The sequence below is a fragment of the Schistocerca serialis genome, chromosome 12 (assembly GCF_023864345.2).
Source record: "Schistocerca serialis cubense isolate TAMUIC-IGC-003099 chromosome 12, iqSchSeri2.2, whole genome shotgun sequence".
Taxonomy (NCBI): Eukaryota; Metazoa; Arthropoda; class Insecta; order Orthoptera; family Acrididae; genus Schistocerca; species Schistocerca serialis.
This window is the reverse complement of record NC_064649.1, coordinates 7,983,970-8,009,296: the sequence shown is the minus strand read 5'-3', so window position 1 is coordinate 8,009,296 and position 25,327 is coordinate 7,983,970. Positions and strand designations below refer to the sequence as shown.

General features: G+C 46.1%; 1 protein-coding gene across 1 annotated transcript in view; it reads left to right on the top strand.

The window, feature by feature from the left end:
• The window catches only part of LOC126428278 (protein AAR2 homolog), a 119,224-nt gene that overhangs the window by 3,057 nt on the left and 90,840 nt on the right, over nucleotides 1-25,327 (top strand). The window lies entirely within an intron of this gene.

Below are 25,327 nucleotides of genomic sequence, written 5' to 3'. Positions count from 1 at the left end.
TTGACTACCTCGCTCGGTTTGTTGGTCCCCTGTGTGCATTTTTTGTATTCCATTTTAGGCACTAGGGCAGAAACGATATCCGGGCTCGCCAGATTTGGGACTCTTCCCGGCTGCCGAGGCAATACCTCGACATCGTGCAGACATTTCGTAGGGACTAATGCCCTGTGTGGACAAACATTGTCCTGTTTAAAAAAGGCCCCACAATACTGCTTCACGAGAGGTAACACCTTAGTTCACAGGATGTTCGTGACGTACCATTTGTGCCATCAGCATTGTGGCAGGAGTAGCACTGTCGTGCCTCTCTGAAACACAGGAAGACTGAGACCTCTCCCCAGGTCACTGCCGTACTCACCGGCAGCAGTCCTCTGGGGTAATGCAGAATCCCGACTGGTCGGTGCACCCAGTGTGACACCACCGACTAGCAGCAATCTGTGGTTCCCGGTCACGAAGCGCCTCCAAATGCAGTCATTTGTGTTGTAGAGTTAAGAGCAGCCTACACGTGAAATAATAATTCCGTAGTCCGGCTGCATCTAGTCTCCGACCAGTGGTTTTGGGATGACAAAGAATTTTGCAGGGAATCGATTACTCATTCTCGGTGGCAAGTGTCAAGGGTTTTTGGTGTGCCGGGTGGACGACGTGGTAATCCTCTGTTGTCGCCATCGGACCATTTTCAAATCCCTATGCGACACACATCTGTATACTAAACTATTCGACCAGCCAGCCAGATGGAGACGTACAGTGAGCACCTTTCAAAATCTGTCAGGTGGTGATAATGCTGTCTCACTAGAGTATGTGGCTGTGCCCTCGACAGTGAGCACTCGACATCTGACACTGTTCGTGTGCGTTGCGTAAGCCTACTGGGCGTGGAAACAACACTAAATGCAAACGATGTTAATGCACTCTAATGGCCATTCTACCTGTTACAGGGAATTGCATGTGTACTCATTTACATGCCCACCGATAATGCATATGTGTATGAAGTTACATTGACAACTGATCTATACCTTCTTTGTGTGTAATCCCCCACCCCAACTGTGTGTGTGTGTGTTTGTGTGTGTGTGTGTGTGTGTGTGTGTGTGTGTGTGTGTGTGTAAGTGAGAGAAAGAGAGAGAGAGAGAGAGAGAGAGAGAGAGAGAGAGAGAGAGATAGACTAAATATCTATAGGAGTAATAGAGATCACCCACTGAAAAGCAGAAGTATTGAGTTATTCTGTTAGTGACCAGTCTCTAGCAAATAAGATGGGAACTGAAATTGAGGGGACAAAGAAAAAGCTGAAATCCTTAACTCTGCTTTCAAATGTTCCTTGCCACAGGAAAACCCAGGAGAATTGCCTCAATTTAATCCTTGTACCACTGAAAAGAAAGGTGGAATCAGTATTAGTGTCAGTGGCGTTGAGAAACAGCTGAAATTGTTGAACATCAGCAAAGCTCCAGCACCCGATGGAGTCCCTATCGGCTTCTACCCTGAATTCCCAACTAAGTTAGCTCCTCTTCTAACTATAATCCATCACAGATCCCTCAAACAGAAAACCGTGCCCAGTTCTTGGAAAAAGCACAGGTCACACCCATCTGCAGGAAGGGTGGTAGAAGTGATCGACAAAACTACCAGCCAGTGTCTTTGACATATATTTGTTGTAGAATCTTACGACACATGAAGAGTTGAGTGCTAACATAATAATGTATGTCAAACACAATGACCTCTTCCATGACAACTGGCACAGATTACGAAGGCAACGATCCTGTGAAACTTATTTCACACTTTTCTCACGCGACATACGGAAAGTTTTGAATCGTGGCAATCATGTATGTCCAGTATTTCTCGATTTCTGAAAAGTGGTTGATTCGGTACCACACCTATGCTTATTGTCGAAAGGACTATCGTATGGGATATGAAGTAAAATTTGTGACTGGACTCGGGAGTTTTTGGTAGGGAGGACACAGCATGTTATATTGGATGGAGAGTCATTGTCAGTTATAGAAGTAACTTCAGGTGTTCCCCAGGGAATTATGTTGGTATCCCTGCTATTCATGCTGTGTATTAATGACCTTGTACACAATGTTAATAGCAACCTCAGACTGTTTGCAGCTGTCTATAATGAAGTACTATCTGCATAAATATTCAGTCAGATCTTGATAGGATTTCAAAGTTGTGCAAAGATTGGCAGCTTGCTTTAAATGTTCAGAAACGTACAACTGTGCACTTCATAATATGAAAAATTGTAATATCTGATGACTACAATATCAGTGAGTCAGTGTTGGAATTGGCCAACTCGTACAAATGTCTGGGTGTAAAACTTTGCGGGGCTATGAAATGGAATAATCACATAGGCACAATTGTATGTAAAGAAAGGCAGCAGGAGTAATCCACTAAATTACAGGCCCATATATTTAATGCCATTATGCAGCAGGATTTTGTAGCATATAGTGTGTTCAAACATTATGAATTACCTTGAAGAAAACAGTCTATTGACACACAGTCAACACAGATTTAGAAAACATAATTATTGTGAAACACAACTAGTTCTATACACACATGAAGAGTTGAGTGCTATTGCCAAGGTTTTTCAAATACACACATGAAGAGTTGAGTGCTATTGCCAAGGTTTTTCAAATTGATTCTGTATTTTTAGATTTCCATAAGGCTTTTTACACGGCACTAGTCAAGTGGCTTGTAGTGAAAACGCATACTTATGGAATATCGTTTCAGTTATGTGACTGGATTCGTGATTTCCTGTCAGAGAGGTCACAGAGTGTAATAATTGATGGAAAGTTGTAGAGTAAAACAGAAGTGATTTGTGGCGTTCCCCAAGGTAGTGTTATAGGTCCTCTGCTGTTCCTTATCTATAAAAATGATTTAGGAGACAATCTGAGCAGACGTCATAAGTTTTTATTTTGCAGGTGATGCTGTAATTTATCATCTAGTAAAGTCATCAGAAAAGCAAAACAAATTGTAAAATGATTTAGAAAAGATATCTGAATTGTGCGAAAATTGGCAATTGCCCCTAAGTAACGAAGAATGTGAGGTCATCCACGTGAGAGCTAAAAGGAATCCGTCAAACTTCGGTTACACAATAAAGCTGTCAAATCGGAAGGCTGCGAATTCAACCAAATGCCTAGGAATTAAAATTACAAACAACTTAAATTGGAAAGAACATACAGAAAATGTTGTGGGGAAGGCAAACCGAAGACTGTGTTTCATTGGCAGAACATTTAGAATATGTAACAAATCTACTAGAGAGACTGCCTACTCTATGCTCACTCGTACTGCTTTGCTGTGTGGGATCCTTGCCAGATAGGATTAACAGAGTACATCAAGAAAGTTCAAAGAAGAGCAGCACATCTTGTATTATCGTGAAATAGGGGAGAGAGTGTCACTGACACGATACAGGATTTGGGGTAGACGTGATTAAAACAAAGCTGTTTTTCATTGTGGTACGATCTTCTCACAAAATTTCAATCGCCAACTTTCTCCTCCAAATGCAAAAATATTTTGTTGACGCTGACCCGCATAGGGAGAAACAATCGTCATAATAAAATAAGAGAAATCAGAGCTCGCATAGGTGTTCATTTTCTCTGCGCGATGTTCGAGATTGGAATAATAGAGAATTATTGTGAAGATGGTTCGATGAACCCTCTGCCGGGCACTCGAGTGCGATTTGCGAAGTACCGCTATAGATACAGCAGTTGGTAGGCTTCGGTTAATTAGTAGAATACTGGGGAAGTGCAGTCGGTCTACAAAGGAAATTGCTTACAAATCACTTGTGGGATCCATACCAAACAGGACTAGCAAGGGATATTGAATGAATGTATACAGAGAAGGATGGCGTGAATGGTCACAAGTTTGTTTGACCTGTGGGAAAGTGTCACAGAGATGCTGAAGAAACTGAACTGGCAGATAACAAAATTTTAAGAACTGTTTTAATATGATGGCTGAAGGAATATACTACATCCCCCAAGGTATAGCTCACATAGGCATCATGAGAACAAGATTAGAATTATTGCATCATGCACGGAGGCATTCAAACAGTCATTCTTTCCGTGCTCCATATGTGAGTGGCTTAGGAAGGAATCCTGATAACTGGCAGGTGGGATGTACCCTCTGCCGTGCTCTTCATAGTGGTTTGCAGATTGTGGATGTAGATGTCTGCGCCCCCCTATACAATAGTGCTAGCTGGAGCCAATTATTCAGTTTGGCACTGTCTGCTGCATTTCTATCTCTGTGCGAAGTTCTTAAATCCACATGCTGCTCACTCGTTCCTGATGGTGTATCACAGAATTCTTCAGTTTTTTGATCAAACGCCCCGTAGGATGCCATCCGTGATGTCCACTGAGTGAGCACAGAATCTGAAAACCAAAGTCTGAAAGCCACCCGTTTTTCATTGTCTTCATTAAAGTTTGTTCTGTTGTCATATCAGACCATACACCATGCCAAAAATAATCACTTTGTCTGATGGTGAAATAGCCTTCAGTTGTAAATTTGTCGAATTCAGCGGCATCCGTTCGGTCTTCCATTGTGAGCGTCTCTTGTAAGTAAAGGTGAGTACTTTTAGTGTACAGGAAATGACTGGCAGCGTGGAAAGTATAGTAGCATTTTCTTAATGGTGTTTAAATGCAGATTCCAGTTCTTAGTACGCTATGCCTCAATGAACTGTTTTGTGTAACCGTGTGATAATATTTAACCTGTAATGTAGCTGTTTCTCCTTTGCCTCAATGCTGTAAATCACATTTTCGAACTCGGTTATCGTATTTATGTAATCTTCATTTTAATGACATTTGAATACTGATGGTCTGTAATGGGGAAGCAACAGTTTCTAAGTTATTTTCATTTCATCTCCTTTGAACTCGGTCTTCTGAAAGATTTAACGTGACAATACCGTATGAAACAGTGCATGCGTTGTTACTGCTCAAGTGTACGCATGCTGACTCCAAACTTTATCGAAACTGTTTTCAGCAAATGTTGTGGACAGTAAGTCTCCGATGCCACTTCCTGCCATTATTAAATCGATGCACTGTAAAGAGGACATTACAAGGTGTAACTCACCCAATTGTACAATGTCATGTTCTAAATCAGTGCCTTCACTTCTTACAATATCCATCGAAAGTGACGAAGCGCCAGCATGTTTTATGCTTTTTTCAATGCTGTTAGAAGAGATTTATATGTTGTGTCATACAAAGATGGAGCATAATTTAAGAACGAGAGGCACGTTGTTCTTGAATGATCCGACTGTTGGTGATTTGTGGCTTTTTCCACGAATCTATTCCATTCTGGCATGTTAGTGAATTTTTTCCACTCGTACCTTCAAGCCCTCATGGTCGTCGAAATTGAGATGCCTTATGATAATACTGTGTAAGCCGACATCATTTGCTTTTTGATAGGTGATCAGCTTAGGTACACCAACCGTAGACAAAAATTCAGAAGTTGAACGTCGTCTTTCTCAATCAATGTACTTGTCATATTCCATAGCTGGCAGGGAGTGTGTAGCATTACGTGAGTATGTCCAATATAGTCGGATCCACTTTGCGTCACGTGAGTGTAGGGGAGTCGAAACAAGTAGTGACCCACGACGTCATATCAACTTGAGATTTTTTATACATGTAATTCATTTCTAAATTTCATTATGTACAACATTTAATAGGTAATGAATTTTAATGAGATATAAATATGTTTAGATATTATTGCATTATGCATGATATGTTTTCTCTTTGTAAGAACAAAAACTTCCGAGTTGCTCGAGTGCGCGATCAAGTAGTTGTTGAATGCGGATCTTCTGTAACTTTCATGAATGGTCATAGAATTGTTAATTTATAACCCGGAGTAGATTTAAAAATTATTCTAGAGAACCACGGCCCGACTTTGATGCAAACAAATCGCGTGCGAATTCTCGAAATATCAGTGCGGAGTTTAAGATAAGCGGCTGGATATCGGGCGTTATCGTCGTGTGTATAATTCAGTAACATTAACTGCAATTTATGGACATTAGCTTGATAATAACTATCAAAGACTTGTATGAGTGGCATAGTAATCGTCTTGAAGCTTATAGCAAGCGAGAAGCGATTTACTGTCGGGATACGACAAATATTAATCATTGTGGAAGTCAGCTTGTAAATACGTTGCTTAGCAACTTTAAGTATCAATGACCACTACACACACATTAAAAACTAATTACTCTAACTGTGAGTGACTTCTGGATTGGATGAGTTTTTTTTAAATTTCAGCTTTGGTATTAATAAACTTCTTTCGAGGTTGAAACTTCATCAATGGTGTCGCACTTATTCGGTTTAGTATGCTACTATTTATAGGTTTAAAAGAAAAGAGAGCACATACCTGTTTTTCTTTTGAGAAATGTTCGTACTTCAGTCGTCACTCTTCCCAAACCAGAGGCACGAGTGACGCTCCCTCACAGCACTACGATATCGTGAACCACCACACACACATGTCCCCTTTCTCACTACATTTCTGCATTGAAAACCCAGAGATATAGCCGCGGTACGAAGAAGGAAGAAAGAAGAGGAAAGATCAGTGAAAGAAACGGAGCAAAGAGAGAAGGGAGACCACAAGTGACTGGCACAATTTCTCTCATGGAATGGAAAATATTCAACCTGTCAGTTGTGCAGATATTAAAATGGTGTTATTGAAGATGAATTGGATGAATTCTTCACTTGTAACGTTAGGATGCTCAGATCGTACAGTTGAGGACATCTCAAATAGGAAAGCTTCCACATAGAGAGCTGCGAATTCAGTTGCACAAAGAATGTAGAATATAAGTCTTGATCCAAATCTTTTGTACATGAATGTGCTGAGCCCAACCAATAGTAAATATAGAAATGAGCGTGGCATTACTGCAAAAAATCACTGCATGTGACAAAGCAACACCCTTTTTTCCCTTTGTCTAGAGTTCCTTCTTTTGTTTTTCAAAACCAACAATTAAAAGAAATGGAGCAATGATTCAGTGATCTCTGGTTGATTGGACAGCTAACAATAAATCATCAGACGGGGAGCACTGCGATGTACGAATACCGTAGACAAGTGTAAGGATATCCGCGTGATGTTCACTTGCAGCAGCACGTATAATTCTGAGATGCTCTTCTCGTGAATCTGATAGCTTGCTGTAATAGAAAGTATAAGACAGTATCTCATAACCTGTACTTTTGAAACACATTACTGTGCTGCTCTTATGTCTGTCAAGTCATTATTTCTTTTCCATACTTCCAGAAGAGTTTGTTTTTTGTGGTCTCTACATCTCCCTCCCAGCCATTTTGTTTGCTCCTTCAACTCCTGCAAACTAAACTGCCATTCTTCTGATTGTTTGATGTAGGAAGAAATCATTTCCATTGCTTCATCTGTCTGTGTGGATACAGGACCACCTAGTTTTTCTCCACTTCTGACTGGTCAGTAAAAATCTCTCTTACAAAACCTACGATATTGAGCATCTTCGGCACAAAGGTTTTCATCACGTATATGTACAGTACTGCGAGCCCAGTCATCACCTCGCCTTTCAACTACCCCAGTAACATTATTTCTTAATTCAAGTTTTATCACTTTATGAACAATATTTCATTTCGCATTGGTAAGTCTGCTAAGTTTCTCTCAATTAGCATCAATTTCCTCGCCCCAAAAAAGCCAGTGTTTATTAAAATAAAATACTTTCTCGTACGATCGGAGATCTGACACTGACGCTGCAGGGCCGTTTGGCAGAGACGATCTAATTTTTGGGTTATTGTACTTCTTCCGACAAGCACTGTATACTTCAGCTTCAGCCAGACCAGTTAATAACTTACGATGTGCTGCGATTTCCCTATCCTTACCGGACTGTAGTAGCATTTCCAGTCCTTTCTGTTTCAATTTAACCGCATTACAATCTGCGAAATTGTCGTTGCACATAAAACACATCTCCACACAATCTGGAGCACTCATTTTAAATGCACTGACCTCACAACGTAATTAAACTCAAACGAAGAAACGAGAATTTTGCTCTATACAAATAATTTTGGACGCATCCCTCACACAACGCAGGAAGGCTGCTAACACGGAATCAATAACAAAGGAACAGAAGGGATGCCAGCCTCGGGTGTTTACGACAAGCCAGTCGAGAGAGATCTACAGATACCTCTACAGTCGAAGGTGGGACAGATTTATATCTTCCTGTTGGAAATTCAGTTCACTGCATAACTATGATTTACAAAAAACAACAAAATGGAATTACTTTGGTTTTCAAGTGTGTAAATGCTTAATAGTGCCTAAAAGTGGTAAAACTAGATGCTTTTGTAACACAAAATTTCAAGCTCTACAGCTTTGATACCTGGATATTTTGCATTTGGAGTATCCGTTTTTGAGTTACAGGCATTGGAGCCAACTTTTTAGCTTGGTTGGCAAAAATAACTAAACTTCAACAACTGATTGCAGCCGAATGGCTGCACCGATTTTGACATTTAAGTAGGTGTGCAAAAACAGACATAATGTCTGATTGGGATAACAGCAATCAGTGATTTTATAATGTTACTTATAATCAGTCTTGATTGCAAAATTTTTTATTCATATGACCGGTTTCGGTTCATTCAGAACCATCTTCAGATCTGATATTTCAGTTACAGGAGTAACCTGTCCAAATCCAGCAAATTTCACACGCAGCATGTGAAATTTGCTGGATTTGGACGGGTTACTCCTGTAACTGAAATATCAGATCTGAAGATGGTTCTGAATGAACCGAAACCGGTCATATGAAAAAAAAATTGCAATCAAGACTGATTATAAGTAACATTTAAGTAGGTTACTATTGGTAATGGTAACATTTCCAGTAGAATGGATAGTTTACGAGAAATAGACAAAAATATGAAAGAAAAATGCAAAAATTCCCCACACCTCCACCCCTCCCCCACCACCACCACCACCACCACCACCACCACCACCACCACCACCACCTTGCTCATCAAACTGCAGGACTTTACAACGAGAAACAAAAATCGTGGAAAACGAGACCCTGGACCGACTGACCTACACTGAGACTAAGAGGAAATTTGAGCACCTACATCCAGTGGCTATTACCTCCACTTACGCTGCCGCTAAGAGAACAGTTGTAGCTACATCAGTTCCGCGAGTTTCAGTCAGCTCTCGAAGCCGGAAGACTACACCTGCCACCTTGATGGTGAGGCGCACCTCCCTCCCTGTTGCTCCCACACCACCTTCCTCGGGGGCACTGTCACCCCGACCATCGTGGTCACGAGTTCCCACTTCTCAGCTGCAGAAGTGTAAGTCTTCTTCGGCTCCTCTCACTAGTAAGGGGCCCTCGGGTCACTCCCTTAACGGGTTTCTGCTAGTGTGAAAGATGACACCTGCCAGTGGCCGAAGCAGCCGGTCGTAGGACTTCACGATCGTCCCCAGTCCCGGAGACTGAATCGGTGAAGCCATCCCCGCCAGACAAACCTAATGATCGGCGAGAGAAATCCAGAAAGGAGACCCCCGAGACCGAGTGAATTGCGGTGGCACCCACACTACCACTGCCTACGAGCTCTGCATCTGAGGGAGAGGTGAAGATTCTGGTGTCTGCCGAGGACCTAGATCTCGCCAGACCCTCAGACACAGTGGGTATAGCCTGTCCGGGAAATAAGTCAGTGGCGTAGACTGCCTCGTCGAGTGTTTCGTGCCTTCCCAGTCCCACGATCGTGTCATCCTCCAGTGGAATTGAGGCGGTTTTTTCCACCATCTGGCTGAGCTGTGGTAACTGTTAAGCTTTACACCTGCTTTCTGCATTGCCCTTCAGCAAACTCGGTTCCCAGCAATGCGGACCATTGCCCTTCGCAGCTGCAGGGGATATGACGAGAACTGTAGCGAATACAGTAGAGTGTCAGGTGGAGTTTCAGTTTATGTCGTGAACTCAGTATGTAGTGAACCTGTGCCCTTCAAACTCCTCTCGAAGCTGTGGCTGACAGCAGGACGACACAGGAAATAACTGCACTGTATATCTCCCTCCGGAAGGTTCGGTAACCTGAACGTATTGGCTGCACCGATTGATCGACTCCCTAAACCTTTCCAATTTTGGGGAGATTTTAACGCCCATAACACCTTGTGGGGTAGCACCGTGCTTACTGGCCGTGGCAGAGCTGTTGAAAATTTACTGTAGTAACTCGACCTCAAACTCTTAAATACTGGGGCCGCCACATTTTTCAGTGTGGCTCGTAGTAGTTACTCGGCCATTGATTTATCAATTTGCAGCCCAGGACTTCTCCCATCTACCCACTGGAGAGCACGACACCCTGTACGGTAGTGACCACTTCCCCATTTTTTGTCACTTCCCCGGCACCGTGCCCGCGGACGCCTACCCGTATGGGCTTTAAACGAGGCAGACTGGGTGGCCTCGACCTCTGCTGTCACCATCGAATCTCCCCCACACGGTGCCACCAATGTTGTATCGAGCAGGTCACTACAGTGGAAAACCCGCCCCCAGTGAAAGACAGTCCCTCGGCTGTCACTGGAAGTCGCCGAGGCAATTAAAGAGCACGGAGGAGCTCTACAGTGACATAAGTGGCACCCTTTGCTAGAGCACCTGATAGCCTCCGAGCAGATCAGTGTCCGCATTCGCCCGCTTATAAAACGACGGAAACGGGAGTGTTGGGAGAGGTACGTGTGGACCATTGAGTGCCGTATGTCACCTTCCCAAATCTGGACGAAGAACAGATGTCTTTTTCAGTGTCAGACCCAAATAGGTGCCCCTGACGTTAAAATCAAAGGCGTGCGCTCTACCGACACAAATACGATTTCTGAGCACTATCCTCGAGCCTATGCATCGGAGAACTACCCCCTAGCCTTTCGCACTCTGAAACGGCGGCTCAAAGGGAAAGTGATTTTGTTCACTACGTGCCACAGTGAATCCTATAATGCCCTATTTACAGAGAGGGAGCTCCTCAGTGCCCTGACGCAGCTCCTGGGCCAGATCCGATACACAGTCAGATGATTAAACATCTCTCATCCGATTACAAGCGACATCTCACTCGTCATATTCAAGCGGATCTGGTGCAATGGCCTTTCCATCACAATGGCGGGAGAACATCTCAATTCCGGTGCTAAAACGCGGCAAAAATCTGTTTGATGTGGTTAGCTATTGGCCCGTCCGCCTGACTAACGCTCTCTGTAAGCTGCCGGAACGTATGGTGTGTCGGCGGTTGGGTCGGGTCCTGGAGTTGCGTGGCCTACTGGTCCGTGACGAGGTGGCTTCCGCCGTGGCCTCTCTACATTGATAATCTTGTGTCCATTGAGTCTGCCATCCAAACAGCCTTTTCCAGGTGCCAGCACCTGGGTGCCGTCTTTTTTGACTTATGTAAAGCATACGACACGACCTGGCACATTATATCCTTGCCACATTGTGTGAGTGGGGTCTCAGGGGCCCGCTTTCGATTTTTATCCAGAATTTCCTGTCGCTTCTTACTTTCTGTGTCCCAAGTTGGTGCCACCCGTGGTTTCCCCCACATTCTGGAGAATGGCGGAGTATTGCTTTGACGAGCTGTGTCGGGAAGACGTTGGAACGCACGGTCAACCGTCGCCTGGTTTGGCTGCTCGAGACCAGGCAGCTCCTTAGCCCCTCTCAGTGTGGCTTTCGGAGATGTCGTTCAACTACAGACAACTTGACCCTGCTTGAGGCGGCCATCCAGCAGGCCTTCCTGCGTAACCAGCATTGTCTAGGTGTATTCTTTGACATTCTTAAGGCGTATGACACTACTTGGCGCCGCCATGTCCTCAATCAACTCCACGACTGGGGCTTTCGTGGCCGTCTCCCCATCTTCATTCGGTCCTTTCTTTCCCACCGCCTCTTTTTCGATATCGGGTTGGTAATGTGCTATCTGATTTGTATGTGCAGGAGAATGGTGTTCCTCAGGGAAGCGTTTTAACTGTAACCCTCTTTGCCGTCGCCATTAACAGTATCGCGTCCACTATCCGGAGTCCTGTCCAATGCTCCTTGTTTGTGGACGATTTTGCTGTTTTCTGTTCTTCCTCCAGTCTTGTCACTGCTAGTCGGCAGTTGCAGCTTTCGATACAGCGATTAGAGGCGTGGACTGCGAAGACGGGTTTTACCTTTTCTGCAGACAAAAGTGTGTGTGTTCATTTTAATCGTTCTCGACGTCTTTTTACCTCCCCTGAATTGCGTCTGAGGGACACCATTCTTCCTTTTAGAGACACTGTGAGGTTCCTGGGCCTCACTTTTGATTCCAAGTTGTCGTGGTTGCCTCACCTTAAAGACCTCAAGGTGCGGGTCCTGAAGGCACTGAATATTTTGAAGTGTCTGAGCCATCGGTCCTGGGGAGCAGATCGGGTGCGTCTGCTGCAGTTTTATAGGGCTTTCGTCCGATCGCGTCTTGACCGTGTATGGGTCAGCAAGGCCTTCGTATCTGAAGATTCTTGACGCAGTACACAATGAGGGTCTCAGGCTGGCCACTGGTGCCTTCCGTACCAGTCCCATCCCCAGCCTGTGTGCTGAGGCACGGGAACCGCCGCTCGCCATCCGGCGGAAACTCCTCGTGGTGCGACGGGTGTGTCAATTCCTATCCTGTCCTACCTCGCCTACGTACCCTACGGTTGTCCGACCGCCTATGGAACGTCTCTTTTTCCAGTCGTCCCAGGGCAACGAGACCATTTGGGATTCGTGCCAAGCGTTTGCTCGAGTCCCTTGGTGTGGAGCGTGTGGCCCCCCAATGGCAAGGTTTTACTCGCCTGCCTCCCTGGTTGCTCCAGAGGCCCAGTGTTCTTTTAAACTTGTCGGAGTACCGGAGGAGCTGCACTCCTGCGTTTGTTTTTACCTGCTTATTTTATGATATTTTAAACCAGCATCCCGACCGTGTACCAGTATTTACGGATGGCTCTAAACAGGGGGACTCTGTTGGTTGTGCTGTTGTTTTCCCTGATCGAGTCGTCAAGTTACGGCTTCCTGCGGCGTTTACCATCTTTGATGCCGAATTGTTTACGATCTTGCGGGCATTGGAGCAGATGAGATGTGTTCCCAGTCGTAAGTTCCTCATCTGTTCTGACTCCCTGAGTGCCCTTCAGACCGTGCAACACTTGTACCCAGTGGATACGGTCGTCCAGAACATCCACGATGCCCTACTCCACCTGCAGCGGCAGGGGAAGGAGGTTTCCTTCTGCTGGGTGCCGGGGCACGTGGGTATTAGGGGAAACGAACTGGCGGATGTGGCTGCCAAAGATGCATGTTCCCTCCCTCACGTTGTTGAATGTGCCGTCCCCCTCCATGCTGTTACCTCCGTCCTGCGTTTTCGCGTTATATGTCAGTGGGAAGAGGAGTGGCTGGCAGTCGGTGAAAATAAGCTGCGTCTGGTCAAGGCCACCACGCGGCCATGGCGTACGTCCTACCAGTCGTGCAGGCAGGATGAGTTTCTCCTCACTCGCCTCCGCATCGGGCACAGTCCCTTAACGCACGGTTTTTTACTCCGGCGGGAGGATCCCCCAATCTGCAGTGCTTGTGGCATCCAGATTACTATCCGCCACATTTTACTTGACTGTCTTTTATTCTCTGACCAGAGGGCGGTGGTTTCTTTGCCACCGGATTTGCCCTCTATTTTGAAAGACGACACAACGTCTGTGGTTAAGATTTTACGGTTTTGTGTCCTGTCCAATTTGTTGCCTCGGATTTTAGGGAGAGGGTTTTAATGTGCTGCTGGATGACTGGCTCACCCAGATTTTAGGTAAGAGGTCCGCCAATCACGAATACCTCCTTGTTTCCCTTCGGTTTCTGTCCTCCCTTTCTTGTGTTTCCTTTCCTTTTTTTGTGCACTCCTTCTCCTCTTGTTTTGCCTCTGTATGTGAGGATTTGGAACTGCGTCAGGTCTGTGTCTTTTAGCTGTTCCCCTCGTTCGCTGTTCGTCTTCGTCCCTTCACCGCACGTGTTCCTGTTTCTATGCGTTTGGGCGCTGATGACCCCGCTCTTTAGCGCCCGTAAACCTCAAACACACGCACACCTGGAGAATGGCATTTCGTGCGGTTCCGTATTGAGTGTAACACTCTTTTTAGTGGCTATTAATGGCCTAGCAGCAGCTGTAAGGCTGCCGGTCTCACTTTCTCTGTATGCAGACGACTTCTGCATTTTGTATTGCTCCTCCAGTACTGGTGTTGCCGAGCAGTGCCTACAAGGAGCCGTCGACAAGGCGCAGTCACGGGCTCTAGCCCACGTCTTCCAGTTTTCAGCCGCGAAGTCGTGTGTCGTGCACTTCCGTCGGCATCGTGCTGTTCGTCCGGAACCAGAGCATTGTCTTATTGACTATCCACTCACTGTAGTGGAGACATGTCAATTCCTAGAACTGGTTTTTAATGCCAGATTGACTCGGCTACCTCACCTTTGTCAGCTTAAGCGGAAGTGCTGGCAGCACCTCAATGTCCTCCGCTGCCCGAGCAACACCGACTAGGGTGCAGATTGCTCTACGCTGCTGCAGCTCTGCAGAGCCCTCGTTCTTTCCCGCCTCGACTATAGGAGGCTGGTTTACAGTTCACCGGTGCCCTCGGCATTGTGTTTACTCGACCCAGTGCACCACTGTGGTATTCGCCTAGTGACGGGAGCTTCTAGAAGAGTCCGGTGACCAGTGTCCTTGTGGAGGCCGGAGTCCCTCCGTCGAAAGTTAGGCGAGCACAACTGCTTGCCAGTTACGTTGCACACGTTCACAGTCCTCCTGCACATCCAAATTACCGTCTCCTTTTCCCATCCACGGCGGTTCATCTCCTGCATCGGTGGCCCAGCTCAGGGCTTACAATTGCGGTACACGTCTGGTCCCTTCTGTCTGGACTGGAGTCCTTCCCGTTACCACCTCTCCTCGTGTTCCATTCACACACACCTCCACGGTGTACACCTAGGCCGTAATTTCTTCTGGACCTTTCGCACGGCCCTAAGGACTCCGTTGACCCTGCGGCTCTCCACTATCACTTCCTCTCGATTCTCGACATGTACCAGGGCCGTGAAGTGGTTTACACTGATGGCTCGATGGCTGATGGTCACGTAGTCTTGCCCGGTGGTGTGTGTGTGTGTGTGTGTGTGTGTGTGTGTGTGTGTGTGTGTGTGTGTGTGTGTGTGTGTAATTTAATAATGTAGGCAGGGCAGTTGCTGAAAACAGAGTTGATACTATTGTAAATATTGTCATTTTTGTCATTTACGATGGATTCAGGTTGTTTTGTTTGGTGTTTGTATATTTGGAGTGTTTCGAGAATGCCTTTCGGTTGAATGTGTAGGATGCTGATACGTGTATTGTTAACATGGTGTTTTGTTTCATGCAGATGGTTGGCTACTGCTGATGTGTGGAACTTTTTGTTTTTTAGTGCTGCCGTGTGTTCTTTGAATCTAATCTCAAATGATGTGCCCATCTGGCTTATGTAGGAGGAGTCACAGTCTCCCCCTGCTGATCCGGGGGTTAGAATAGACCCGAGGTATCCCTGCCTGTTGTAAGAGGTGACTAAAAGGAGTCTCACAATTTTCGGCCTTATAAGTTCAGGTCCCATTTTACGGTTTGACCTGCCACTTTCCAAACTATCTAATTCTACAGAAGTGCGGGCTGTACGGGGAAGGACGCGTTATGTGGTGCACGAGTTTCCGTAGTGCCCATAGATTCGGTCTCCTGAACCTCTTGTCGTGACTTTGCATCTCCACTTGCAATTCAACTATTTTGGTGAGGACACTTTCTGGGGTATGTCATCTTCTGTTTTCTCCTGTCCTCTTTCGCCCCCATGACAATACTGGATTTCTCTGCACCCAGTAACCAGCACAGTAGCCAGTCCGTTGTAGTGGGGCCATTACGTACCCATTTGGTGGTAGGCACCTGACATCACAGGGATCGCACAGTTGATGCCCGGGCTCTAAACTCCCCACACGTGTCTTCCTGGGGCATCGTGACTCCCGGCAACGGCCATCGTGCCGGGTGGCCTTTACTGTGGCTGGGTGGCGCCCGTAGGAAAGCCCCCGAGCGGAGTGGACGGTATCGGGGCGGATGACACACAATGAAGTGGACTGAGTCATCTCTTGCTGGTGACCGTATGGCACCAGCAGTCTCTAAGAGGGGCAAGATTGAATACGATGCTGGCAAATATGACCCTAAATCGTTTTCCTCCCTCGCTACACTGTGGGAGGAACGTAGAGCTACAAAAGAAGAGAGCTGTATTAGCCTCGGTATTTGGTCTGTAGCGGAATGGACGGGACGCCTTTCTATCTGTGAAGCCTCAATTTTTTGTCGAACATCTTGAGGATTAGTTTGGGGAAGTGACAGCACTGTCCGAGGCGAGAAGTGGTGCCGTCTTTGATTCAGACAGCATCACCGACCCAATCCCGGGCGTTACTCACTTGTGACCGGGTGGGTGATATTCCTGTTTCTGTCACTCCCCTAAAAACCTCGACATAGTCCAGGGGATTATTTTCCATCACGACCTCCTCTTGCAGTCTGATGATGAGCTCCACACACATCTAGAACAGCGGGGTGTCCATTTCGTCTGGACCATTTACAGGGGAACCGAAGATGAGAGGATTGATACCGGTGCTTTAATCTTGGCCTTTGAGTGTGATCCATTGCCTGAGAAGGTCGACGTGACGGTTTACTGCTGTGACGTTAAAACGTACGTCCCTCCCCCTATGCGGTGCTTTAAGTGCCGGAAAGTCGGGCACACATCTTCCCGCTGCACTTTGATTGCCACATCTCAGACTGCGACCAGATACTCCCTGTGCGCCTCCTCCCAATTGTATCTACAGCACAGAGCGGCACTCCCCCTGCTCGCCAGACTACACAGTACTCCGAAAGGAGTGGAAAGTCGTGGTGTACGAGACCCTGGACTGGTTGACTTACCGAGAAGCTAAATGTAAATTTGAATGATTACACCCTGTTCAGTTGACGTCCGCATACGCTGCAGCTACATTACGAGTATCAGTTGTACAACACTCTTTGCCACGAACAGAGTCTCCTCCGGGCCTCCAGAATACATCTGCCACCTTGGTGGTAGGGGGAAAATCTCCTCCAAAGTAACTACTTTGGGAGCAAGACCCCCCCCCCCCCAAGTGCAGGGGACATTGGTCCCCTCCCCCCAGCCAGAGAAGACAGCCTCTTCCGGCTTCTCTCGTGTGGAAGTGGTCCCACCCTCACTCCCGAGGTCTCCAATAATGCCACAGCGGGACACTCGCCAGTGGCTAAAGGAGCCAAAAGCTGCTGGACGAAGAGCTTCACGGTCTTCCTCTGTGCCTGAAGCTACTTCAGAGAAGTCCTTCCAGCAAACCTCTAGGGAGAAGCGAGGGGTCGAGCAAACCGAGAAGTCTGCTAAGAAAAAGGACCCTCTGGTGGACCCAATTCTGCACCTGCGGGTGAAGTGGAGATCTCGGCATCTCCCGAGGACCTGAATCTCGCCGATACCTCATCCACAGTAGGAACGGATACAAATACTCAGTCGGTGGCAGCAGGTGATCCTGAGACGTAACCTGCTTCCTCGCACGCTTCGTGACTTCCCAGCCTCACGATAACATCATCCTCCGGTGGAATTTCTGCGGTTTTTTCCACCACCTGACTGAGCTGTGGCTACTGTTAAGCTTTACACTTGCTTTATGCACTGTTCTCCAAGAAACCTGGTTCCCGGCAATGCGCACTCCTGCCCTCCACGTCTGTAGGGGATATTACAAGAACCGTAGTGAATACGATAGAGTGTCAGGTGGAGTTTGTGTCTATGTCCTGAACTCAGTACACAGTGAATCTGTACCGCTTCAAACCCCTCTCGAAGCTGTGGACGTCAGGATAAGGACGACGCAGGAAATAACTGCCTACAACGTATATCTTCCTCCAGAAGGTGCAGTACCCCTGAACACATTGGCTGCACTGATTCATCAACTCCCTAAACCCTTCTTACTTTTGGGAGATTTTAATGCCCATAACCCCTTGTGAGGTGGCATCGTGCTTACTGGCCAAGGTAGAGATGTCGAAATTTTCCTATCTCGACTCGGTCTTTGCCTCTTGAATACTGGGGCCCCCACACATTTCAGTGTGGCTCGTGCACTTACTTGGCCGTTTATCCCTCTGCAGTGCAGGACTTCCCCCATCAGTCCACTGGAGAGTCCACAATGACCGGGGTGGTAGTGACCACTTTCCCATCTTCCTGTCATTCCCCCACTGCCAGTCCCCCAGATATCTACCTAGATGGGCTTTAAACAAGGCAGACTGGGAAGCTTTCACCTCTGCTGTCACCGTCGAATCTCTCCCACGAGGACCATCGGTGTGGCAGTTGAGCAGGTCGCTAGAACGATCGTTTCTGTGGCGAAAACAGGATCCCTCGTTCTTTAGTGTGCCCCTGGCAAAAGTCTGCACCTCGGTGGTCGCCGGAAATTGCTGAAGTAAAGAGCATCGGTGAGCTCTACAGTGACGTAAGCGGCATCCTTCCCTGGAGCACCTAATTGCTTTTAAACTACTCCGTGCTTGCGTTCGTCACCTTATAAAAAGACGGAAACGGGAGTGTCCGGAGAGGTACGTCTCGACCGTTGGCTGCCGTACGTCACCTTCCCGAGTCCAGACGAAGATCGGACGTGTTTGTGGGTACCAGACCCCATCAGGTGTTACTGGGATTAACACCAGTGGCATGTTATGTACTGACACAAATGCAACTGCCGAGCACTGTGCTCGAGCCTTTGTGTCGAAGAATTACCTCCCGGGCCCTTCGCACTCTCAAATGGCGGACGGAAGGGAAAGTCCTCTCGTTCAGTACACGCCACAGTGAACTCTGTAACACCCTATTTACAGAGTGGTAGCTCCTCAGTGCCCTTGCACATTGCCCCGTCACAACTCCTGGGCCAGATCGGATCCACAGTCAGACGATTAAGCATCTCTCGTCTGATAAGCATCTCTCGTCTGACTACGAGCGACATCTCTTCGTGATCTACAACCAGATCTGGTGTGACGGCATCTTTCGATCGCACCTGGCAAAAACGAGCTCGATGTGGATAGCTGTTGGCCCATCGGCCTCACCGAGGTTCTCTGTAAGCAACTGGGACGTACGGTGTATTGGCGATTGGGTCGGGTCCTGGAGCCACGTGGCCTACTGACTCCGTGCCAGGGCAGTTTCCACCATTCGCTCTACCACTAACAATCTCGTGTACCTCGAACAGCATTTTCCAGATGCCGACACCTTGTTGCCGTCTTTTCCGATTTACGAAAAGTGTACGACACCACCTTGTGACATCATCTCCTCGCCACATTATACGAGTGGGTTCTCCGAGACCTACTCCCGATTTATATCCAGAATTTCCTGTCACTTCGTACTTTCCGTATCCGAGTTGGTGCATCCCGTAGTTCCCCCCGTATCCAGGAGAATGGGGTCCTGCAGGGCTCTGTATTGAGTGTATCTCTATTTTTAGTGGCCATTTACAGTCTAGCTGCAGCTGTAGGGCCGTCCGTCTCACCCTCTCTGTGTGCATTTCGTACTGCAGCACCAGTACCGGTGTCGCTGAGCGACGCCTACAGGGAGCCGTCCACAAGACACAGTCCTGGGCTCTAGCCCACAGCTTCCAGTTTTCGGCTGCAAAGTCCTGTGTTATGCACTCGTGTCGGCGTCGTACCGTTCGTCTGGAACCAGAACTTTACATTACTTACGTTCCCTTCACTGTAATGGAGACGTATCAATTTTTAGGACTGGTTTATGACGCCCGATTGACTTGCTTCCTCACCTTAGTCAGCTCGAGCAGATGTGCTGGCAGCACCTCGATGCCCTCCGCTGCCTGAGCAACACTGACTGGGGTGCAATCGCTCTACACTGCTGCAGCTCTACAGAGCGCTTTCTCAATTCCACCTCGACTACTGGAGTCCGGTTTACGGTTCGGTGGCACCTTCTGTCGCATTTACTCCACCCAGTACACGACTGTGGCTTTAGACTAGGGACGGTAACTTTTAGGACGAGTCCGACGACCGGCATCCTGGCAGAGGCCGGAGTCCCTCCACTGCAGCTCAGGTGTGCACAACTGCTCGCCAGTTACGTTGCGTATATTCGTAGTTCTCCTGCGCGTCCGAATTCCCGTCCCCTTTTCCCACCCACGGTGGTTCATCGCCCGCAATGGCGCCCCAGGTCAGGGCTCACGAATGCGGTTCGCGTTTGGTCCCTGCTGTCCGAACTTGAGTCCTTGCCTTTACCACCTGTGCTCGAGGTCCATTCGTGTACACCTCCGAGGTTCGTACCTAGGCCGCGGCTTCGCCCGGACCTTTAACGTGGCCCGAAGGACTCGGTTCACCCTGCGGCTCTCCGCTGTCACTTCCTCTCGATTCTCGATATGTACCGAGGCCGTGAACGGTTTACACTGACTGCCTGATGGCTGACGGTCATGTCAGCTTCACGAATGTCTGTGGAGGACATTTTGAACAGTATTCATTGCCTGCTGGCTGCAGTATTTTCACTGCAGAGCTGGTGGCTATATCTCTTGCTCTCGAGCACATCTGTTCGTGCCCTGGGGAGTCGTTTCTCCTGTCCCCTGACTCCTCGAGCAGCCTGTGAGCTGTCGACCGGTGCTACCTTCGCCATCATTTGATAGCGTCCGTTCGGGAGTCCGTATATACCCTGGACCGGTCCCGTCGTTCGGTGGTGTTTGTGTGGACCCCAGGTCACGTCGGCATCCCGGGCAACGAACTTTCCGACAGGCTGTCCAAACGGGCAACGCGGAAACTGCTTCTGGAGATGGGCATCTCTGAACCTGACCTGCGTTCTGACTTACGCCGTAGGGTTTTTCGGCTTTGGGAGACTGAATGGCATAACAGTATGCACAACAAACTGCGTGTCATTAAGGAGACTACGAATGTGTGGAAGTCTTCCAAGCGGGCCTCTTGCAGGAAATCAGTTGTTCCTTGCTGGCTCTGCATTGGCCACACTTGGAGACCCGCCTCAGTGTTGGTGCGGCACCCGGTTGACAGTGGCACATATTCTGGTGCTCGGTCCCACTTTGACTGCCTTGCAACGAAATCTTCGGTTACTGGACTCGTTGCCGCTAATTTTATATGACGAGGCCTCATCGGCTGATTTAGTTTTACGTTTTATTTGTGCGGGTGGGTTTTATCATTTGATCTAAGTTTTAGCACATGTCCTTTGTCTCTATGTGTCCTCCATCCTAGTGCTTTTAAAGTGGAGGTTTTAATGTGTTGCAGAGTGGCTGGCTTCTCCTTTTTTATTCTCACGGTCAGCCAGCCGTGGTAATCTGTTTTCTTGTTTTTAATCTCTTTTTCCCTGTTTCTCGCGTGTCTCTGTGGTTTTCGTGTCTGATTTTGTCCATTTTAGTGTTTGTTGGCCTCCTGTCATTCTTGTAGTTTTCTCCTTTCTTCCAACTGTATTTTACCCCTCCCCCTCCCCCCCCCCCCCCCCCCCCCACACACACACCTACCTACCTTAATATTTACCATAAATATTTAGTTATGTTACCATAACATCCCCCAAATGTACAAGGGATTAATCTCATTTCCAAATATATCATCACACCAACAGCTTGTACCCTGTCAGCTTAAAACTATACGTATATCTAAAAACACAGATGATGTGACTTACCGAACGAAAGTGCTGGCAGGTCGATAGACACACAAACAAACACAAACATACACATGAAATTCAAGCTTTCGCAACAAACTGTTGCCACATCAGGAAAGAGGGAAGGAGAGGGAAAGACGTGCGTTTTAAGGGAGAGGGTAAGGAGTCATTCCAATCCTGGGAGCGGAAAGACTTTCATACGACAGTATACATGTGACGTGTTAAGACAGTGAAAGGAACCTGTGACCATTGGAGGAACTCTATTTTAATTATTTTATTTCTACTGTTAGATATACATTCTGATTTTTGTCAAAATCATGTTCTGAAATAGTGTTTCGTTTCTCCCACTAGCCAGTGCCTCATGTTCCTCCAAAAAATCGTAACACAACCCACAGACATATGTCGTACTAATAAATGTAAATCCACCTGATGATGGAGGTTTAAACCTTCGAAACACGTGGAGATAAATAAAAAGGCTTCATTTAATGTCAGCAACAGTCGCGGTAAAGCCTAACCAAAATTGTTTGCAGTAAAAGAACTTTGGCAGATATGTTCAAACAGAGGATACCATTGTAATCATAAAGCAATTATCTTTAAAATAAAACAAACTCTAACAAAATATCTAGAACTGTTATAGAAATACAGCACTTTAAAATTTTTTCTGATATTCGCATCTTTAAAATGGTGTTCAGAGGCCTGTATCTCGGAGCAGGAATGTTTTTGGAGAAAACAAAAAAAATGTGTTTTTTACTTACTCCTGAATTTTAATATATGCTAAATTCAATAACATTCGAGTCCGCAGCTCGTGGTCTTGCGGTGCGGAAGCGTTCTCGCTTCCCACGCACGGGGTCCCGGGTTTGATTCCCGGTGGAGTCAGGGATTTTCTCTGCCTCGAGATGACTGGGTGTTGTGTGTCTTTCATCATCATTTCACCATCATTGACTCGCAAGTCGCCGAAGTGGCGTCAGCTAGAAAGGACTTGCAATTCGGCGTCCGAACACCCCGCATGGGGTCTTCCGGCTAACAATGCGGTACGATCATTTCATTTCAAGACTACGAAGGTAGCCCCCCTGCCAGAAGTGATACGGATTGTGCCTATTACAGTCAGCAATGTTGGTAAACAACTGAAAGTGTTAAAACTGAACAAAGTTCCAGGGCCCATAGGAATTCATATCAGATTCTACACTGAGTTTCCTGCTGAGTTAGCCCATCTTCTGATTATAATCTATCATAAATCCCTTGAACTGTGCTCAGTAGTTGGAAGAAATCATAGGTCACACCCATGTGCAAGAAGGGTAGTAGAATTGATCCAGAAAACTACTGTTCAGTATCCTTGACACAGATTTGTTGTAGAATCTTAGAACATACTCAGAGTTCAAACACGATGAGGTATCTTGAACAGAATGACCACCTTCGTGCCAACCCACATCGTTTCTGAAAACATCAAACATATTATGTGATACCCAATTTGCACTTCTCTCACCCGACATACTGAAAGCTTCAGATGAAGACAGTTAGTTAGATGCAGTATTTCTTGATTTCCAAAAAGCATTTGAGTCAGTGCCACACCTACACTTATTGTCAGGAGTTTGATCATATAGGTATAAAGTGGCATTTGTGGCTGGATCGATGACTTTCGCAGTGTGTTGTTTCGGATGGAAGGTCATCGTCAGTAACTTCGGGTATGCCCCACGAAATTGCATCGGGATTCTTGCTGTATGTTTTGTATAATAATAACCTCGCAGACAATATTAATAGTAATCTCAGGCTGTTTGCAGATGATGCGGTTATATATAATGAAGTACTGTCTGAAAGAAACTGCATGAATATTCACTCAGATCCTTGTAAGATTATAAAGTGGTGCATAGACTGGCATCGTGCTTTATACATTCAGAAATGAAAAATTGTGCACTTCACAAAATGTAAAAACCTAGTATGCTGTGACTATAATATCAATAGGTCACAGTTGGAATCGACCGACTCCTACAAATAGCTGGGTGTAGCACTTTGTAGGGACATGAAATGGAGCAGGCTCAGTTGTGGCTAATGCAGGTAGTAGACTTCGTGGGTAGAATACTGGGGAGTGCAGTCAGTCTACAAAGGAGATTGCTTACATATCGCTCGTGTGACCCGTTCTAGAAAATTGGTCGAGTGTGTGGGCCCCATAACAAATAGGGCTTGTGGGGAATATTGCACATAAGCAGAGAAGCGCGGCATCAATTGTCACAGGTTTCTTTGATCTGTGGGAGAGTGTAACAGGAACTAAATGGGAAGACTCTTGAAGATAGATGTAAACTATACCGAGAAAGTCTGTTAACAAAGTTTCAAGAATTGGCTTTTAATAATGACTCTCGGAATATACTAAAACCTCCACATATTGCTCACAAAAGGTTCACGAGAACAAGATTAGAATTATTACGGCAGACATACAGGCGTTCAAATATTTATTCTTTGCACACTCCGTATGTGGACGGAACGGGAAGAAACCCTGAATGGTACAGTGGGACAAACCCTCTGCCGTGCACTTCACAGTGGTTTGAGAGTATAGATGTAGATGTGTATGCTCCTACTTTACATTTTGATTTGTACACGGTAAGTTATAATAAACTTTATTTCTGCCAGTGTGTGTTACAGTATTAGTAACTTACTGAAACAAACGGAAAAGTAGGATTAACTGTTTATCTACATTGGATTTTATGTGATTTTCCACAAGTCATTCCAAATCTATGCTTAAATGGTTATTTACCAAAAAACTTTCCCCAATGATTTCCCATCTCCTTGATCTTCAGACTGTAGAAAATTTTGATATTGTGTTTGTTTATTGTCAGTATTCTTGTGTACTTGATTTAGGCCTTTTAAGGGTCACATAAATAACTATTTCCACCATAACTTTCAGTTTCCAGTAGTTTTTCAATCATTCAGGGTGGTAGTGATCTAGAACCTGTGACCACCTTCCTCCAGTTTTTTGTGGGTATGGAAATCCAAAAACTTCTTTTGAAGTTTATTGTTGTTCAGTGCAGCCACTTGAACTATCAAGATTTTTTTGGTTGTCATGTTCAAATATTCTGTTGCGTATTCTATTTATTATTATTTTTATTTCTTTCCTTTCTCAGATGTTATGTCTGGTTATAAATGGAAAGTGACGCGGACCTTGATCAAGCGTGACTCCCTTTTCACTGTACGGTATATGTTACGTTGCATTTAGGAACTTTCGGGTAATTGAACACGTATCAATAATTATAGATTTCTGTAGTTTGGATGTAGCTGTATTGCGTTGATGTACTGGTGGATATTGTGTAGTACGACTCCTGTAGTTGATATTATTATTATTATTATTATTTTTTTGTAATTTAATTGTTCAACGTTTATTGTTTTACCTTTTTTCCCGTTGAGTTATTTCTGTGTATGTCATTACATTTCTGTTACCTTATTTCATTGGCATAAGGATCCAACTGATAAAATAAATCATTAAAAATTATTTTATGGAATTTTGTTTTCTTACGTCACTGTTGGATTGGCTTACAGTCATATATTAAATTGGATCATAAGATTGTAATGTTTTTGTTTTGCATGTCGGTATTGCGGTTGCTACATGTTTATTTATTACGCCAGAAAATAGAGTGCCGAGCAGAGAAATTGGATCATTTCCGACATATTCTTCTGTGTGAGTTCAGTAGAGGGGTGACAGCAACGAATGCAGCCAGAAACATTTGCGCCGTGTATGGGGATAACGTCATTGGGGAGAGAACACCGAGAAAATAGTTCTGTTCCCTTTGAGGAGGATCGTTCTGACACTAGTGGCTCTCCACATTCGAGAAGACCTTCG